Source organism: Thunnus maccoyii, chromosome 24 (genome assembly GCF_910596095.1).
Source record: "Thunnus maccoyii chromosome 24, fThuMac1.1, whole genome shotgun sequence".
NCBI classification, from domain to species: domain Eukaryota; kingdom Metazoa; phylum Chordata; class Actinopteri; order Scombriformes; family Scombridae; genus Thunnus; species Thunnus maccoyii.
In genome coordinates, this window is record NC_056556.1 from 17835639 (window position 1) to 17849637 (window position 13999).

Consider the following 13999-nt stretch of genomic DNA (forward strand, 5'->3'; position numbering starts at 1 on the left):
GGGCGGGCGCTTGTGGAGAAAAGTGAAAAAGCTTACAGCACCTGGTATTCCCAGGCGGTCTCCCATCCAAGTACTAACCAGGCCCGACCCTGCTTAGCTTCCGAGATCAGACGAGATCGGGCGTGTTCAGGGTGGTATGGCCGTAAGCTGTCCAAGGTACCACGCATGGGCCTTTTAAGCTGTCCAAGGTACCACGCATGGGCCTTTTAGGGATGTCGCTCGTCAGACGCGCCTTCAACGCCCAGGCGGCAGCTGCGGGGAGAGCGTTCCGATCCATTCCTCCGTCGGAGAAATACCAGAGAGTGGGACTCCCGCGCACAGTTCTGCACAGACACGGAGGAAAACAAGAGAGAGGATCCCTACGTTAAACACGGCGGGCGGGCGCTTGTGGAGAAAAGTGAAAAAGCTTACAGCACCTGGTATTCCCAGGCGGTCTCCCATCCAAGTACTAACCAGGCCCGACCCTGCTTAGCTTCCGAGATCAGACGAGATCGGGCGTGTTCAGGGTGGTATGGCCGTAAGCTGTCCAAGGTACCACGCATGGGCCTTTTAAGCTGTCCAAGGTACCACGCATGGGCCTTTTAAGCTGTCCAAGGTACCACGCATGGGCCTTTTAGGGATGTCGCTCGTCAGACGCGCCTTCAACGCCCAGGCGGCAGCTGCGGGGAGAGCGTTCCGATCCATTCCTCCGTCGGAGAAATACCAGAGAGTGGGACTCCCGCGCACAGTTCTGCACAGACACGGAGGAAAACAAGAGAGAGGATCCCTACGTTAAACACGGCGGGTGGGCGCTTGTGGAGAAAAGTGAAAAAGCTTACAGCACCTGGTATTCCCAGGCGGTCTCCCATCCAAGTACTAACCAGGCCCGACCCTGCTTAGCTTCCGAGATCAGACGAGATCGGGCGTGTTCAGGGTGGTATGGCCGTAAGCTGTCCAAGGTACCACGCATGGGCCTTTTAGGGATGTCGCTCGTCAGACGCGCCTTCAACGCCCAGGCGGCAGCTGCGGGGAGAGCGTTCCGATCCATTCCTCCGTCGGAGAAATACCAGAGAGTGGGACTCCCGCGCACAGTTCTGCACAGACACGGAGGAAAACAAGAGAGAGGATCCCTACGTTAAACACGGCGGGCGGGCGCTTGTGGAGAAAAGTGAAAAAGCTTACAGCACCTGGTATTCCCAGGCGGTCTCCCATCCAAGTACTAACCAGGCCGGACCCTGCTTAGCTTCCGAGATCAGACGAGATCAGGCGTGTTCAGGGTGGTATGGCCGTAAGCTGTCCAAGGTACCACGCATGGGCCTTTTAAGCTGTCCAAGGTACCACGCATGGGCCTTTTAGGGATGTCGCTCGTCAGACGCGCCTTCAACGCCCAGGCGGCAGCTGCGGGGAGAGCGTTCCGATCCATTCCTCCGTCGGAGAAATACCAGAGAGTGGGACTCCCGCGCACAGTTCTGCACAGACACGGAGGAAAACAAGAGAGAGGATCCCTACGTTAAACACGGCGGGCGGGCGCTTGTGGAGAAAAGTGAAAAAGCTTACAGCACCTGGTATTCCCAGGCGGTCTCCCATCCAAGTACTAACCAGGCCCCACCCTGCTTAGCTTCCGAGATCAGACGAGATCGGGCGTGTTCAGGGTGGTATGGCCGTAAGCTGTCCAAGGTACCACGCATGGGCCTTTTAAGCTGTCCAAGGTACCACGCATGGGCCTTTTAGGGATGTCGCTCGTCAGACGCGCCTTCAACGCCCAGGCGGCAGCTGCGGGGAGAGCGTTCCGATCCATTCCTCCGTCGGAGAAATACCAGAGAGTGGGACTCCCGCGCACAGTTCTGCACAGACACGGAGGAAAACAAGAGAGAGGATCCCTACGTTAAACACGGCGGGCGGGCGCTTGTGGAGAAAAGTGAAAAAGCTTACAGCACCTGGTATTCCCAGGCGGTCTCCCATCCAAGTACTAACCAGGCCCGACCCTGCTTAGCTTCCGAGATCAGACGAGATCGGGCGTGTTCAGGGTGGTATGGCCGTAAGCTGTCCAAGGTACCACGCATGGGCCTTTTAAGCTGTCCAAGGTACCACGCATGGGCCTTTTAGGGATGTCGCTCCTCAGACGCGCCTTCAACGCCCAGGCGGCAGCTGCGCGGAGAGCGTTCCGATCCATTCCTCCGTCGGAGAAATACCAGAGTGGGACTCCCGCGCACAGTTCTGCACAGACACGGAGGAAAACAAGAGAGAGGATCCCTACGTTAAACACGGCGGGCGGGCGCTTGTGGAGAAAAGTGAAAAAGCTTACAGCACCTGGTATTCCCAGGCGGTCTCCCATCCAAGTACTAACCAGGCCCGACCCTGCTTAGCTTCCGAGATCAGACGAGATCGGGCGTGTTCAGGGTGGTATGGCCATAAGCTGCCCAAGGTGCCACGCATGGGCCTTTTAAGCTGTCCAAGGTACCACGCATGGGCCTTTTAGGGATGTCGCTCGTCAGACGCGCCTTCAACGCCCAGGCGGCAGCTGCGGGGAGAGCGTTCCGATCCATTCCTCCGTCGGAGAAATACCAGAGAGTGGGACTCCCGCGCACAGTTCTGCACAGACACGGAGGAAAACAAGAGAGAGGATCCCTACGTTAAACACGGCGGGCGGGCGCTTGTGGAGAAAAGTGAAAAAACTTACAGCACCTGGTATTCCCAGGCGGTCTCCCATCCAAGTACTAACCAGGCCCCACCCTGCTTAGCTTCCGAGATCAGACGAGATCGGGCGTGTTCAGGGTGGTATGGCCGCAAGCTGTCCAAGGTACCACGCATGGGCCTTTTAAGCTGTCCAAGGTACCACGCATGGGCCTTTTAGGGATGTCGCTCGTCAGACGCGCCTTCAACGCCCAGGCGGCAGCTGCGGGGAGAGCGTTCCGATCCATTCCTCCGTCGGAGAAATACCAGAGAGTGGGACTCCCGCGCACAGTTCTGCACAGACACGGAGGAAAACAAGAGAGAGGATCCCTACGTTAAACACGGCGGGCGGGCGCTTGTGGAGAAAAGTGAAAAAGCTTACAGCACCTGGTATTCCCAGGCGGTCTCCCATCCAAGTACTAACCAGGCCCGACCCTGCTTAGCTTCCGAGATCAGACGAGATCGGGCGTGTTCAGGGTGGTATGGCCGTAAGCTGCCCAAGGTACCACGCATGGGCCTTTTAAGCTGTCCAAGGTACCACGCATGGGCCTTTTAGGGATGTCGCTCATCAGACGCGCCTTCAACGCCCAGGCGGCAGCTGCGGGGAGAGCGTTCCGATCCATTCCTCCGTCGGAGAAATACCAGAGAGTGGGACTCCCGCGCACAGTTCTGCACAGACACGGAGGAAAACAAGAGAGAGGATCCCTACGTTAAACACGGCGGGCGGGCGCTTGTGGAGAAAAGTGAAAAAGCTTACAGCACCTGGTATTCCCAGGCGGTCTCCCATCCAAGTACTAACCAGGCCCGACCCTGCTTAGCTTCCGAGATCAGACGAGATCGGGCGTGTTCAGGGTGGTATGGCCGTAAGCTGTCCAAGGTACCACGCATGGGCCTTTTAAGCTGTCCAAGGTACCACGCATGGGCCTTTTAGGGATGTCGCTCGTCAGACGCGCCTTCAACGCCCAGGCGGCAGCTGCGGGGAGAGCGTTCCGATCCATTCCTCCGTCGGAGAAATACCAGAGAGTGGGACTCCCGCGCACAGTTCTGCACAGACACGGAGGAAAACAAGAGAGAGGATCCCTACGTTAAACACGGCGGGCGGGCGCTTGTGGAGAAAAGTGAAAAAGCTTACAGCACCTGGTATTCCCAGGCGGTCTCCCATCCAAGTACTAACCAGGCCCGACCCTGCTTAGCTTCCGAGATCAGACGAGATCGGGCGTGTTCAGGGTGGTATGGCCGTAAGCTGTCCAAGGTACCACGCATGGGCCTTTTAAGCTGTCCAAGGTACCACGCATGGGCCTTTTAGGGATGTCGCTCGTCAGACGCGCCTTCAACGCCCAGGCGGCAGCTGCGGGGAGAGCGTTCCGATCCATTCCTCCGTCGGAGAAATACCAGAGTGGGACTCCCGCGCACAGTTCTGCACAGACACGGAGGAAAACAAGAGAGAGGATCCCTACGTTAAACACGGCGGGCGGGCGCTTGTGGAGAAAAGTGAAAAAGCTTACAGCACCTGGTATTCCCAGGCGGTCTCCCATCCAAGTACTAACCAGGCCCCACCCTGCTTAGCTTCCGAGATCAGACGAGATCGGGCGTGTTCAGGGTGGTATGGCCGTAAGCTGTCCAAGGTACCACGCATGGGCCTTTTAAGCTGTCCAAGGTACCACGCATGGGCCTTTTAGGGATGTCGCTCGTCAGACGCGCCTTCAACGCCCAGGCGGCAGCTGTGGGGAGAGCGTTCCGATCCATTCCTCCGTCGGAGAAATACCAGAGAGTGGGACTCCCGCGCACAGTTCTGCACAGACACTGAGGAAAACAAGAGAGAGGATCCCTACGTTAAACACGGCGGGCGGGCGCTTGTGGAGAAAAGTGAAAAAGCTTACAGCACCTGGTATTCCCAGGCGGTCTCCCATCCAAGTACTAACCAGGCCCGACCCTGCTTAGCTTCCGAGATCAGACGAGATCGGGTGTGTTCAGGGTGGTATGGCCGTAAGCTGTCCAAGGTACCACGCATGGGCCTTTTAAGCTGTCCAAGGTACCACGCATGGGCCTTTTAGGGATGTCGCTCCTCAGACGCGCCTTCAACGCCCAGGCGGCAGCTGCGCGGAGAGCGTTCCGATCCATTCCTCCGTCGGAGAAATACCAGAGTGGGACTCCCGCGCACAGTTCTGCACAGACACGGAGGAAAACAAGAGAGAGGATCCCTACGTTAAACACGGCGGGCGGGCGCTTGTGGAGAAAAGTGAAAAAGCTTACAGCACCTGGTATTCCCAGGCGGTCTCCCATCCAAGTACTAACCAGGCCCGACCCTGCTTAGCTTCCGAGATCAGACGAGATCGGGCGTGTTCAGGGTGGTATGGCCGTAAGCTGCCCAAGGTGCCACGCATGGGCCTTTTAAGCTGTCCAAGGTACCACGCATGGGCCTTTTAGGGATGTCGCTCGTCAGACGCGCCTTCAACGCCCAGGCGGCAGCTGCGGGGAGAGCGTTCCGATCCATTCCTCCGTCGGAGAAATACCAGAGAGTGGGACTCCCGCGCACAGTTCTGCACAGACACGGAGGAAAACAAGAGAGAGGATCCCTACGTTAAACACGGCGGGCGGGCGCTTGTGGAGAAAAGTGAAAAAGCTTACAGCATCTGGTATTCCCAGGCGGTCTCCCATCCAAGTACTAACCAGGCCCGACCCTGCTTAGCTTCCGAGATCAGACGAGATCGGGCGTGTTCAGGGTGGTATGGCCGTAAGCTGTCCAAGGTACCACGCATGGGCCTTTTAAGCTGTCCAAGGTACCACGCATGGGCCTTTTAGGGATGTCGCTCGTCAGACGCGCCTTCAACGCCCAGGCGGCAGCTGCGGGGAGAGCGTTCCGATCCATTCCTCCGTCGGAGAAATACCAGAGAGTGGGACTCCCGCGCACAGTTCTGCACAGACACGGAGGAAAACAAGAGAGAGGATCCCTACGTTAAACACGGCGGGCGGGCGCTTGTGGAGAAAAGTGAAAAAGCTTACAGCACCTGGTATTCCCAGGCGGTCTCCCATCCAAGTACTAACCAGGCCCGACCCTGCTTAGCTTCCGAGATCAGACGAGATCGGGCGTGTTCAGGGTGGTATGGCCGTAAGCTGTCCAAGGTACCACGCATGGGCCTTTTAAGCTGTCCAAGGTACCACGCATGGGCCTTTTAGGGATGTCGCTCCTCAGACGCGCCTTCAACGCCCAGGCGGCAGCTGCGCGGAGAGCGTTCCGATCCATTCCTCCGTCGGAGAAATACCAGAGTGGGACTCCCGCGCACAGTTCTGCACAGACACGGAGGAAAACAAGAGAGAGGATCCCTACGTTAAACACGGCGGGCGGGCGCTTGTGGAGAAAAGTGAAAAAGCTTACAGCACCTGGTATTCCCAGGCGGTCTCCCATCCAAGTACTAACCAGGCCCGACCCTGCTTAGCTTCCGAGATCAGACGAGATCGGGCGTGTTCAGGGTGGTATGGCCATAAGCTGCCCAAGGTGCCACGCATGGGCCTTTTAAGCTGTCCAAGGTACCACGCATGGGCCTTTTAGGGATGTCGCTCGTCAGACGCGCCTTCAACGCCCAGGCGGCAGCTGCGGGGAGAGCGTTCCGATCCATTCCTCCGTCGGAGAAATACCAGAGAGTGGGACTCCCGCGCACAGTTCTGCACAGACACGGAGGAAAACAAGAGAGAGGATCCCTACGTTAAACACGGCGGGCGGGCGCTTGTGGAGAAAAGTGAAAAAACTTACAGCACCTGGTATTCCCAGGCGGTCTCCCATCCAAGTACTAACCAGGCCCCACCCTGCTTAGCTTCCGAGATCAGACGAGATCGGGCGTGTTCAGGGTGGTATGGCCGCAAGCTGTCCAAGGTACCACGCATGGGCCTTTTAAGCTGTCCAAGGTACCACGCATGGGCCTTTTAGGGATGTCGCTCGTCAGACGCGCCTTCAACGCCCAGGCGGCAGCTGCGGGGAGAGCGTTCCGATCCATTCCTCCGTCGGAGAAATACCAGAGAGTGGGACTCCCGCGCACAGTTCTGCACAGACACGGAGGAAAACAAGAGAGAGGATCCCTACGTTAAACACGGCGGGCGGGCGCTTGTGGAGAAAAGTGAAAAAGCTTACAGCACCTGGTATTCCCAGGCGGTCTCCCATCCAAGTACTAACCAGGCCCGACCCTGCTTAGCTTCCGAGATCAGACGAGATCGGGCGTGTTCAGGGTGGTATGGCCGTAAGCTGTCCAAGGTACCACGCATGGGCCTTTTAAGCTGTCCAAGGTACCACGCATGGGCCTTTTAGGGATGTCGCTCGTCAGACGCGCCTTCAACGCCCAGGCGGCAGCTGCGGGGAGAGCGTTCCGATCCATTCCTCCGTCGGAGAAATACCAGAGAGTGGGACTCCCGCGCACAGTTCTGCACAGACACGGAGGAAAACAAGAGAGAGGATCCCTACGTTAAACACGGCGGGCGGGCGCTTGTGGAGAAAAGTGAAAAAGCTTACAGCACCTGGTATTCCCAGGCGGTCTCCCATCCAAGTACTAACCAGGCCCGACCCTGCTTAGCTTCCGAGATCAGACGAGATCGGGCGTGTTCAGGGTGGTATGGCCGTAAGCTGTCCAAGGTACCACGCATGGGCCTTTTAAGCTGTCCAAGGTACCACGCATGGGCCTTTTAGGGATGTCGCTCGTCAGACGCGCCTTCAACGCCCAGGCGGCAGCTGCGGGGAGAGCGTTCCGATCCATTCCTCCGTCGGAGAAATACCAGAGTGGGACTCCCGCGCACAGTTCTGCACAGACACGGAGGAAAACAAGAGAGAGGATCCCTACGTTAAACACGGCGGGCGGGCGCTTGTGGAGAAAAGTGAAAAAGCTTACAGCACCTGGTATTCCCAGGCGGTCTCCCATCCAAGTACTAACCAGGCCCCACCCTGCTTAGCTTCCGAGATCAGACGAGATCGGGCGTGTTCAGGGTGGTATGGCCGTAAGCTGTCCAAGGTACCACGCATGGGCCTTTTAAGCTGTCCAAGGTACCACGCATGGGCCTTTTAGGGATGTCGCTCGTCAGACGCGCCTTCAACGCCCAGGCGGCAGCTGTGGGGAGAGCGTTCCGATCCATTCCTCCGTCGGAGAAATACCAGAGAGTGGGACTCCCGCGCACAGTTCTGCACAGACACTGAGGAAAACAAGAGAGAGGATCCCTACGTTAAACACGGCGGGCGGGCGCTTGTGGAGAAAAGTGAAAAAGCTTACAGCACCTGGTATTCCCAGGCGGTCTCCCATCCAAGTACTAACCAGGCCCGACCCTGCTTAGCTTCCGAGATCAGACGAGATCGGGTGTGTTCAGGGTGGTATGGCCGTAAGCTGTCCAAGGTACCACGCATGGGCCTTTTAAGCTGTCCAAGGTACCACGCATGGGCCTTTTAGGGATGTCGCTCCTCAGACGCGCCTTCAACGCCCAGGCGGCAGCTGCGCGGAGAGCGTTCCGATCCATTCCTCCGTCGGAGAAATACCAGAGTGGGACTCCCGCGCACAGTTCTGCACAGACACGGAGGAAAACAAGAGAGAGGATCCCTACGTTAAACACGGCGGGCGGGCGCTTGTGGAGAAAAGTGAAAAAGCTTACAGCACCTGGTATTCCCAGGCGGTCTCCCATCCAAGTACTAACCAGGCCCGACCCTGCTTAGCTTCCGAGATCAGACGAGATCGGGCGTGTTCAGGGTGGGATGGCCGTAAGCTGCCCAAGGTGCCACGCATGGGCCTTTTAAGCTGTCCAAGGTACCACGCATGGGCCTTTTAGGGATGTCGCTCGTCAGACGCGCCTTCAACGCCCAGGCGGCAGCTGCGGGGAGAGCGTTCCGATCCATTCCTCCGTCGGAGAAATACCAGAGAGTGGGACTCCCGCGCACAGTTCTGCACAGACACGGAGGAAAACAAGAGAGAGGATCCCTACGTTAAACACGGCGGGCGGGCGCTTGTGGAGAAAAGTGAAAAAGCTTACAGCATCTGGTATTCCCAGGCGGTCTCCCATCCAAGTACTAACCAGGCCCGACCCTGCTTAGCTTCCGAGATCAGACGAGATCGGGCGTGTTCAGGGTGGTATGGCCGTAAGCTGTCCAAGGTACCACGCATGGGCCTTTTAAGCTGTCCAAGGTACCACGCATGGGCCTTTTAGGGATGTCGCTCGTCAGACGCGCCTTCAACGCCCAGGCGGCAGCTGCGGGGAGAGCGTTCCGATCCATTCCTCCGTCGGAGAAATACCAGAGTGGGACTCCCGCGCACAGTTCTGCACAGACACGGAGGAAAACAAGAGAGAGGATCCCTACGTTAAACACGGCGGGCGGGCGCTTGTGGAGAAAAGTGAAAAAGCTTACAGCACCTGGTATTCCCAGGCGGTCTCCCATCCAAGTACTAACCAGGCCCCACCCTGCTTAGCTTCCGAGATCAGACGAGATCGGGCGTGTTCAGGGTGGTATGGCCGTAAGCTGTCCAAGGTACCACGCATGGGCCTTTTAAGCTGTCCAAGGTACCACGCATGGGCCTTTTAGGGATGTCGCTCGTCAGACGCGCCTTCAACGCCCAGGCGGCAGCTGTGGGGAGAGCGTTCCGATCCATTCCTCCGTCGGAGAAATACCAGAGAGTGGGACTCCCGCGCACAGTTCTGCACAGACACTGAGGAAAACAAGAGAGAGGATCCCTACGTTAAACACGGCGGGCGGGCGCTTGTGGAGAAAAGTGAAAAAGCTTACAGCACCTGGTATTCCCAGGCGGTCTCCCATCCAAGTACTAACCAGGCCCGACCCTGCTTAGCTTCCGAGATCAGACGAGATCGGGTGTGTTCAGGGTGGTATGGCCGTAAGCTGTCCAAGGTACCACGCATGGGCCTTTTAAGCTGTCCAAGGTACCACGCATGGGCCTTTTAGGGATGTCGCTCCTCAGACGCGCCTTCAACGCCCAGGCGGCAGCTGCGCGGAGAGCGTTCCGATCCATTCCTCCGTCGGAGAAATACCAGAGTGGGACTCCCGCGCACAGTTCTGCACAGACACGGAGGAAAACAAGAGAGAGGATCCCTACGTTAAACACGGCGGGCGGGCGCTTGTGGAGAAAAGTGAAAAAGCTTACAGCATCTGGTATTCCCAGGCGGTCTCCCATCCAAGTACTAACCAGGCCCGACCCTGCTTAGCTTCCGAGATCAGACGAGATCGGGCGTGTTCAGGGTGGTATGGCCGTAAGCTGTCCAAGGTACCACGCATGGGCCTTTTAAGCTGTCCAAGGTACCACGCATGGGCCTTTTAGGGATGTCGCTCGTCAGACGCGCCTTCAACGCCCAGGCGGCAGCTGCGGGGAGAGCGTTCCGATCCATTCCTCCGTCGGAGAAATACCAGAGAGTGGGACTCCCGCGCACAGTTCTGCACAGACACGGAGGAAAACAAGAGAGAGGATCCCTACGTTAAACACGGCGGGCGGGCGCTTGTGGAGAAAAGTGAAAAAGCTTACAGCACCTGGTATTCCCAGGCGGTCTCCCATCCAAGTACTAACCAGGCCCGACCCTGCTTAGCTTCCGAGATCAGACGAGATCGGGCGTGTTCAGGGTGGTATGGCCGTAAGCTGTCCAAGGTACCACGCATGGGCCTTTTAGGGATGTCGCTCGTCAGACGCGCCTTCAACGCCCAGGCGGCAGCTGCGGGGAGAGCGTTCCGATCCATTCCTCCGTCGGAGAAATACCAGAGAGTGGGACTCCCGCGCACAGTTCTGCACAGACACGGAGGAAAACAAGAGAGAGGATCCCTACGTTAAACACGGCGGGCGGGCGCTTGTGGAGAAAAGTGAAAAAGCTTACAGCACCTGGTATTCCCAGGCGGTCTCCCATCCAAGTACTAACCAGGCCCGACCCTGCTTAGCTTCCGAGATCAGACGAGATCGGGCGTGTTCAGGGTGGTATGGCCGTAAGCTGCCCAAGGTACCACGCATGGGCCTTTTAAGCTGTCCAAGGTACCACGCATGGGCCTTTTAGGGATGTCGCTCATCAGACGCGCCTTCAACGCCCAGGCGGCAGCTGCGGGGAGAGCGTTCCGATCCATTCCTCCGTCGGAGAAATACCAGAGAGTGGGACTCCCGCGCACAGTTCTGCACAGACACGGAGGAAAACAAGAGAGAGGATCCCTACGTTAAACACGGCGGGCGGGCGCTTGTGGAGAAAAGTGAAAAAGCTTACAGCACCTGGTATTCCCAGGCGGTCTCCCATCCAAGTACTAACCAGGCCCGACCCTGCTTAGCTTCCGAGATCAGACGAGATCGGGCGTGTTCAGGGTGGTATGGCCGTAAGCTGTCCAAGGTACCACGCATGGGCCTTTTAAGCTGTCCAAGGTACCACGCATGGGCCTTTTAGGGATGTCGCTCGTCAGACGCGCCTTCAACGCCCAGGCGGCAGCTGCGGGGAGAGCGTTCCGATCCATTCCTCCGTCGGAGAAATACCAGAGAGTGGGACTCCCGCGCACAGTTCTGCACAGACACGGAGGAAAACAAGAGAGAGGATCCCTACGTTAAACACGGCGGGCGGGCGCTTGTGGAGAAAAGTGAAAAAGCTTACAGCACCTGGTATTCCCAGGCGGTCTCCCATCCAAGTACTAACCAGGCCCGACCCTGCTTAGCTTCCGAGATCAGACGAGATCGGGCGTGTTCAGGGTGGTATGGCCGTAAGCTGTCCAAGGTACCACGCATGGGCCTTTTAAGCTGTCCAAGGTACCACGCATGGGCCTTTTAGGGATGTCGCTCGTCAGACGCGCCTTCAACGCCCAGGCGGCAGCTGCGGGGAGAGCGTTCCGATCCATTCCTCCGTCGGAGAAATACCAGAGAGTGGGACTCCCGCGCACAGTTCTGCACAGACACGGAGGAAAACAAGAGAGAGGATCCCTACGTTAAACACGGCGGGCGGGCGCTTGTGGAGAAAAGTGAAAAAGCTTACAGCACCTGGTATTCCCAGGCGGTCTCCCATCCAAGTACTAACCAGGCCCGACCCTGCTTAGCTTCCGAGATCAGACGAGATCGGGCGTGTTCAGGGTGGTATGGCCGTAAGCTGTCCAAGGTACCACGCATGGGCCTTTTAGGGATGTCGCTCGTCAGACGCGCCTTCAACGCCCAGGCGGCAGCTGCGGGGAGAGCGTTCCGATCCATTCCTCCGTCGGAGAAATACCAGAGAGTGGGACTCCCGCGCACAGTTCTGCACAGACACGGAGGAAAACAAGAGAGAGGATCCCTACGTTAAACACGGCGGGCGGGCGCTTGTGGAGAAAAGTGAAAAAGCTTACAGCACCTGGTATTCCCAGGCGGTCTCCCATCCAAGTACTAACCAGGCCCGACCCTGCTTAGCTTCCGAGATCAGACGAGATCGGGCGTGTTCAGGGTGGTATGGCCGTAAGCTGTCCAAGGTACCACGCATGGGCCTTTTAAGCTGTCCAAGGTACCACGCATGGGCCTTTTAGGGATGTCGCTCGTCAGACGCGCCTTCAACGCCCAGGCGGCAGCTGCGGGGAGAGCGTTCCGATCCATTCCTCCGTCGGAGAAATACCAGAGAGTGGGACTCCCGCGCACAGTTCTGCACAGACACGGAGGAAAACAAGAGAGAGGATCCCTACGTTAAACACGGCGGGCGGGCGCTTGTGGAGAAAAGTGAAAAAGCTTACAGCACCTGGTATTCCCAGGCGGTCTCCCATCCAAGTACTAACCAGGCCCGACCCTGCTTAGCTTCCGAGATCAGACGAGATCGGGCGTGTTCAGGGTGGTATGGCCGTAAGCTGTCCAAGGTACCACGCATGGGCCTTTTAAGCTGTCCAAGGTACCACGCATGGGCCTTTTAGGGATGTCGCTCGTCAGACGCGCCTTCAACGCCCAGGCGGCAGCTGCGGGGAGAGCGTTCCGATCCATTCCTCCGTCGGAGAAATACCAGAGTGGGACTCCCGCGCACAGTTCTGCACAGACACGGAGGAAAACAAGAGAGAGGATCCCTACGTTAAACACGGCGGGCGGGCGCTTGTGGAGAAAAGTGAAAAAGCTTACAGCACCTGGTATTCCCAGGCGGTCTCCCATCCAAGTACTAACCAGGCCCCACCCTGCTTAGCTTCCGAGATCAGACGAGATCGGGCGTGTTCAGGGTGGTATGGCCGTAAGCTGTCCAAGGTACCACGCATGGGCCTTTTAAGCTGTCCAAGGTACCACGCATGGGCCTTTTAGGGATGTCGCTCGTCAGACGCGCCTTCAACGCCCAGGCGGCAGCTGCGGGGAGAGCGTTCCGATCCATTCCTCCGTCGGAGAAATACCAGAGAGTGGGACTCCCGCGCACAGTTCTGCACAGACACTGAGGAAAACAAGAGAGAGGATCCCTACGTTAAACACGGCGGGCGGGCGCTTGTGGAGAAAAGTGAAAAAGCTTACAGCACCTGGTATTCCCAGGCGGTCTCCCATCCAAGTACTAACCAGGCCCGACCCTGCTTAGCTTCCGAGATCAGACGAGATCGGGCGTGTTCAGGGTGGTATGGCCGTAAGCTGTCCAAGGTACCACGCATGGGCCTTTTAAGCTGTCCAAGGTACCACGCATGGGCCTTTTAGGGATGTCGCTCCTCAGACGCGCCTTCAACGCCCAGGCGGCAGCTGCGCGGAGAGCGTTCCGATCCATTCCTCCGTCGGAGAAATACCAGAGTGGGACTCCCGCGCACAGTTCTGCACAGACACGGAGGAAAACAAGAGAGAGGATCCCTACGTTAAACACGGCGGGCGGGCGCTTGTGGAGAAAAGTGAAAAAGCTTACAGCACCTGGTATTCCCAGGCGGTCTCCCATCCAAGTACTAACCAGGCCCCACCCTGCTTAGCTTCCGAGATCAGACGAGATCGGGCGTGTTCAGGGTGGTATGGCCGTAAGCTGTCCAAGGTACCACGCATGGGCCTTTTAAGCTGTCCAAGGTACCACGCATGGGCCTTTTAGGGATGTCGCTCGTCAGACGCGCCTTCAACGCCCAGGCGGCAGCTGCGGGGAGAGCGTTCCGATCCATTCCTCCGTCGGAGAAATACCAGAGAGTGGGACTCCCGCGCACAGTTCTGCACAGACACTGAGGAAAACAAGAGAGAGGATCCCTACGTTAAACACGGCGGGCGGGCGCTTGTGGAGAAAAGTGAAAAAGCTTACAGCACCTGGTATTCCCAGGCGGTCTCCCATCCAAGTACTAACCAGGCCCGACCCTGCTTAGCTTCCGAGATCAGACGAGATCAGGCGTGTTCAGGGTGGTATGGCCGTAAGCTGTCCAAGGTACCACGCATGGGCCTTTTAAGCTGTCCAAGGTACCACGCATGGGCCTTTT

General features: G+C 57.8%; 38 non-coding genes across 38 annotated transcripts; all 38 read right to left on the reverse strand.

Moving 5' to 3' along the window:
* Positions 1-29: 29 nt before the first annotated feature.
* Positions 30-148, reverse strand: LOC121893105. Its single transcript, XR_006095019.1, has one exon. It is a non-coding gene; the product is annotated as a 5S ribosomal RNA (ribosomal RNA).
* Positions 149-404: 256 nt separating this feature from the next.
* Positions 405-523, reverse strand: LOC121893106. The gene has a single exon (XR_006095020.1). It is a non-coding gene; the product is annotated as a 5S ribosomal RNA (ribosomal RNA).
* Positions 524-811: 288 nt separating this feature from the next.
* Positions 812-930, reverse strand: LOC121893107. The gene has a single exon (XR_006095021.1). It is a non-coding gene; the product is annotated as a 5S ribosomal RNA (ribosomal RNA).
* Positions 931-1154: 224 nt separating this feature from the next.
* Positions 1155-1273, reverse strand: LOC121892823. The gene has a single exon (XR_006094788.1). It is a non-coding gene; the product is annotated as a 5S ribosomal RNA (ribosomal RNA).
* A 256-nt stretch (positions 1274-1529) lies between these two features.
* Positions 1530-1648, reverse strand: LOC121893305. Its single transcript, XR_006095215.1, has one exon. It is a non-coding gene; the product is annotated as a 5S ribosomal RNA (ribosomal RNA).
* A 256-nt stretch (positions 1649-1904) lies between these two features.
* On the reverse strand, positions 1905-2023 carry LOC121893108. The gene has a single exon (XR_006095022.1). It is a non-coding gene; the product is annotated as a 5S ribosomal RNA (ribosomal RNA).
* Positions 2024-2277: 254 nt separating this feature from the next.
* On the reverse strand, positions 2278-2396 carry LOC121893334. The gene has a single exon (XR_006095242.1). It is a non-coding gene; the product is annotated as a 5S ribosomal RNA (ribosomal RNA).
* A 256-nt stretch (positions 2397-2652) lies between these two features.
* LOC121892637 lies at positions 2653-2771 on the reverse strand. The gene has a single exon (XR_006094610.1). It is a non-coding gene; the product is annotated as a 5S ribosomal RNA (ribosomal RNA).
* A 256-nt stretch (positions 2772-3027) lies between these two features.
* Positions 3028-3146, reverse strand: LOC121893109. The gene has a single exon (XR_006095023.1). It is a non-coding gene; the product is annotated as a 5S ribosomal RNA (ribosomal RNA).
* A 256-nt stretch (positions 3147-3402) lies between these two features.
* Positions 3403-3521, reverse strand: LOC121893111. The gene has a single exon (XR_006095025.1). It is a non-coding gene; the product is annotated as a 5S ribosomal RNA (ribosomal RNA).
* Positions 3522-3777: 256 nt separating this feature from the next.
* LOC121893112 lies at positions 3778-3896 on the reverse strand. Its single transcript, XR_006095026.1, has one exon. It is a non-coding gene; the product is annotated as a 5S ribosomal RNA (ribosomal RNA).
* A 254-nt stretch (positions 3897-4150) lies between these two features.
* On the reverse strand, positions 4151-4269 carry LOC121893307. Its single transcript, XR_006095217.1, has one exon. It is a non-coding gene; the product is annotated as a 5S ribosomal RNA (ribosomal RNA).
* Positions 4270-4525: 256 nt separating this feature from the next.
* LOC121893116 lies at positions 4526-4644 on the reverse strand. The gene has a single exon (XR_006095030.1). It is a non-coding gene; the product is annotated as a 5S ribosomal RNA (ribosomal RNA).
* A 254-nt stretch (positions 4645-4898) lies between these two features.
* LOC121893113 lies at positions 4899-5017 on the reverse strand. The gene has a single exon (XR_006095027.1). It is a non-coding gene; the product is annotated as a 5S ribosomal RNA (ribosomal RNA).
* Positions 5018-5273: 256 nt separating this feature from the next.
* Positions 5274-5392, reverse strand: LOC121892690. Its single transcript, XR_006094659.1, has one exon. It is a non-coding gene; the product is annotated as a 5S ribosomal RNA (ribosomal RNA).
* A 256-nt stretch (positions 5393-5648) lies between these two features.
* LOC121893114 lies at positions 5649-5767 on the reverse strand. The gene has a single exon (XR_006095028.1). It is a non-coding gene; the product is annotated as a 5S ribosomal RNA (ribosomal RNA).
* A 254-nt stretch (positions 5768-6021) lies between these two features.
* LOC121893335 lies at positions 6022-6140 on the reverse strand. Its single transcript, XR_006095243.1, has one exon. It is a non-coding gene; the product is annotated as a 5S ribosomal RNA (ribosomal RNA).
* Positions 6141-6396: 256 nt separating this feature from the next.
* On the reverse strand, positions 6397-6515 carry LOC121892639. Its single transcript, XR_006094611.1, has one exon. It is a non-coding gene; the product is annotated as a 5S ribosomal RNA (ribosomal RNA).
* Positions 6516-6771: 256 nt separating this feature from the next.
* On the reverse strand, positions 6772-6890 carry LOC121893115. Its single transcript, XR_006095029.1, has one exon. It is a non-coding gene; the product is annotated as a 5S ribosomal RNA (ribosomal RNA).
* A 256-nt stretch (positions 6891-7146) lies between these two features.
* LOC121893117 lies at positions 7147-7265 on the reverse strand. The gene has a single exon (XR_006095031.1). It is a non-coding gene; the product is annotated as a 5S ribosomal RNA (ribosomal RNA).
* A 254-nt stretch (positions 7266-7519) lies between these two features.
* On the reverse strand, positions 7520-7638 carry LOC121893308. The gene has a single exon (XR_006095218.1). It is a non-coding gene; the product is annotated as a 5S ribosomal RNA (ribosomal RNA).
* Positions 7639-7894: 256 nt separating this feature from the next.
* Positions 7895-8013, reverse strand: LOC121893230. The gene has a single exon (XR_006095141.1). It is a non-coding gene; the product is annotated as a 5S ribosomal RNA (ribosomal RNA).
* Positions 8014-8267: 254 nt separating this feature from the next.
* Positions 8268-8386, reverse strand: LOC121892469. The gene has a single exon (XR_006094444.1). It is a non-coding gene; the product is annotated as a 5S ribosomal RNA (ribosomal RNA).
* Positions 8387-8642: 256 nt separating this feature from the next.
* LOC121892691 lies at positions 8643-8761 on the reverse strand. The gene has a single exon (XR_006094660.1). It is a non-coding gene; the product is annotated as a 5S ribosomal RNA (ribosomal RNA).
* A 254-nt stretch (positions 8762-9015) lies between these two features.
* On the reverse strand, positions 9016-9134 carry LOC121893309. Its single transcript, XR_006095219.1, has one exon. It is a non-coding gene; the product is annotated as a 5S ribosomal RNA (ribosomal RNA).
* Positions 9135-9390: 256 nt separating this feature from the next.
* Positions 9391-9509, reverse strand: LOC121893349. Its single transcript, XR_006095257.1, has one exon. It is a non-coding gene; the product is annotated as a 5S ribosomal RNA (ribosomal RNA).
* Positions 9510-9763: 254 nt separating this feature from the next.
* Positions 9764-9882, reverse strand: LOC121892692. Its single transcript, XR_006094661.1, has one exon. It is a non-coding gene; the product is annotated as a 5S ribosomal RNA (ribosomal RNA).
* A 256-nt stretch (positions 9883-10138) lies between these two features.
* LOC121893118 lies at positions 10139-10257 on the reverse strand. Its single transcript, XR_006095032.1, has one exon. It is a non-coding gene; the product is annotated as a 5S ribosomal RNA (ribosomal RNA).
* Positions 10258-10481: 224 nt separating this feature from the next.
* On the reverse strand, positions 10482-10600 carry LOC121893119. Its single transcript, XR_006095033.1, has one exon. It is a non-coding gene; the product is annotated as a 5S ribosomal RNA (ribosomal RNA).
* Positions 10601-10856: 256 nt separating this feature from the next.
* LOC121893120 lies at positions 10857-10975 on the reverse strand. Its single transcript, XR_006095034.1, has one exon. It is a non-coding gene; the product is annotated as a 5S ribosomal RNA (ribosomal RNA).
* A 256-nt stretch (positions 10976-11231) lies between these two features.
* On the reverse strand, positions 11232-11350 carry LOC121893121. Its single transcript, XR_006095035.1, has one exon. It is a non-coding gene; the product is annotated as a 5S ribosomal RNA (ribosomal RNA).
* Positions 11351-11606: 256 nt separating this feature from the next.
* Positions 11607-11725, reverse strand: LOC121893123. Its single transcript, XR_006095037.1, has one exon. It is a non-coding gene; the product is annotated as a 5S ribosomal RNA (ribosomal RNA).
* Positions 11726-11949: 224 nt separating this feature from the next.
* On the reverse strand, positions 11950-12068 carry LOC121893124. Its single transcript, XR_006095038.1, has one exon. It is a non-coding gene; the product is annotated as a 5S ribosomal RNA (ribosomal RNA).
* A 256-nt stretch (positions 12069-12324) lies between these two features.
* On the reverse strand, positions 12325-12443 carry LOC121893125. The gene has a single exon (XR_006095039.1). It is a non-coding gene; the product is annotated as a 5S ribosomal RNA (ribosomal RNA).
* A 254-nt stretch (positions 12444-12697) lies between these two features.
* LOC121893310 lies at positions 12698-12816 on the reverse strand. The gene has a single exon (XR_006095220.1). It is a non-coding gene; the product is annotated as a 5S ribosomal RNA (ribosomal RNA).
* Positions 12817-13072: 256 nt separating this feature from the next.
* LOC121893126 lies at positions 13073-13191 on the reverse strand. The gene has a single exon (XR_006095040.1). It is a non-coding gene; the product is annotated as a 5S ribosomal RNA (ribosomal RNA).
* A 254-nt stretch (positions 13192-13445) lies between these two features.
* Positions 13446-13564, reverse strand: LOC121893312. The gene has a single exon (XR_006095221.1). It is a non-coding gene; the product is annotated as a 5S ribosomal RNA (ribosomal RNA).
* A 256-nt stretch (positions 13565-13820) lies between these two features.
* On the reverse strand, positions 13821-13939 carry LOC121893396. Its single transcript, XR_006095302.1, has one exon. It is a non-coding gene; the product is annotated as a 5S ribosomal RNA (ribosomal RNA).
* Positions 13940-13999: the final 60 nt, after the last annotated feature.